A 1,554-nucleotide genomic window follows, 5' to 3' on the forward strand; every position below is an offset into this window, starting at 1 on the left:
TGGCAGATTAAAACTGTGTGCCCGACCGAGCCTAGAAAGAGCAACAGAACACAAACTGCGGGGTAGTTGAGTAGTCAACATGAACAGTCAGTGCAGGGGGTACGAGATGTCCATCACAAGTGGAAAAGTTGATAATTATCGTTGAGTATGGTTATACAAGTTTACCTGAGTGAGGTCTTATGGGACGAGAAAGACCCACAATCTTTTAATAGCCGTGTTAGAAAACTGATAGTAAACAAAGATAGCTTGGAGAAATCGAGTTCGGCTGCTCATTTACTTACAACGGAACCTAAGTTGCCGACTTTGACATCTAATGTCAGGTTCCTGCATAAATGTGAGGAGGGCAAGTTTCTCGACCTGCTAGAAGAGCTGGAGATATTTTGTCATCACAAAAGTGCAGTGAGAGAAACGTTTACAGACTTTGAAAGTAAAAGTTCATCAAACGATCTGACTAAAAACCCTTAAGAGATATTGGTACTGGTAAAACCTGTAAGCTGTTCTAAATCACCTTTTCCTTCAGTCAGTGGCTATAATGGAACTGAAATGAAAAGAAGTTCGAACTGAATTCGTTTTTCCGAAATTGTTTCGTTAGGAACATTGTAATAATGTCCCACCTTTAGATCATCGTACGATTTTCGAAATGGCGCATGTTGAGAAAACTGATAGCGGAATAAAAACAACAACAACCTGCCAGGAAATTTCATATCAGCGCACACTCCGCTGCGGAGTGAAAATCTCATTCTGGAAACATCCCCCAGGCTGTGGCTAAGCCATGTCTCCGCAATATCCTTTCTTTCAGGAGTGCTAGTTCTGCAAGGTTCGCAGGAGAACTTGTGTAAAGTTTGGAAGGTAGGAGACGAGATACTGGCAGAAGTAAAGCTGTGGGTACCGGGCGTGAGTCGTGCTTCGATAGCTCAGTTGGTAGAGCACTTGCCCGCGAAAGGCAAAGGTCCCGAGTTCGAGTCTCGGTCGGGCACACAGTTTTAATCTGCCAGGAAGTTTCATATCAGCGCACACTCCGCTGCAGGGTGAAAATCTCATTCTGGAAACATCCCCCAGGCTGTGGCTAAGCCATGTCTCCGCTATATCCTTTCTTTCAGGAGTGTTAGTTCTGCAAGGTTCGCAGGAGAACTTCTGTAAAGTTTGGAAGGTAGGAGACGAGATACTGGCAGAAGTAAAGCTGTGGGTACCGGTCGTGAGTCGTGCTTCGGTAGCTCAGTTGGTAGAGCACTTGCCTGCGAAAGGCAACAGGTCCCGAGTTCGAGTCTCGGTCGGGCACACAGTTTTAATCTGCCAGGAAGTTTCATAGTTTTGTTGATGTTTATATTTATTTGCAACCTAATGAAATCATAGAAAAGAACAGAAATTTAAATGTCATACACACACTGTGCAGTAGTTTTCAGGAATCAAATTTCGTAAGTGCTTTGTTTCTATCGTTTGACGATGATTTTAATGTGAGTAGCATCGTCACCCGTATTAAGGGAACTTCCAAAGAACTTTTTTGTGGCTTCAGCATTACTCTTAAATACGCTATTTGTCGTTTTTAAAAAGGCC

The 1,554-nt window shown here is 43.4% G+C and overlaps 1 non-coding gene across 1 annotated transcript; it reads left to right on the forward strand.

The window, feature by feature from the left end:
• The first annotated feature begins 902 nt into the window (after positions 1-902).
• Positions 903-977, forward strand: Trnas-cga. The gene has a single exon. It is a non-coding gene; the product is annotated as a tRNA-Ser (tRNA).
• The last annotated feature ends 577 nt before the right edge of the window (positions 978-1,554 follow it).

Source organism: Schistocerca americana, chromosome 5 (assembly GCF_021461395.2).
Source record: "Schistocerca americana isolate TAMUIC-IGC-003095 chromosome 5, iqSchAmer2.1, whole genome shotgun sequence".
Classification (NCBI taxonomy): Eukaryota; Metazoa; Arthropoda; class Insecta; order Orthoptera; family Acrididae; genus Schistocerca; species Schistocerca americana.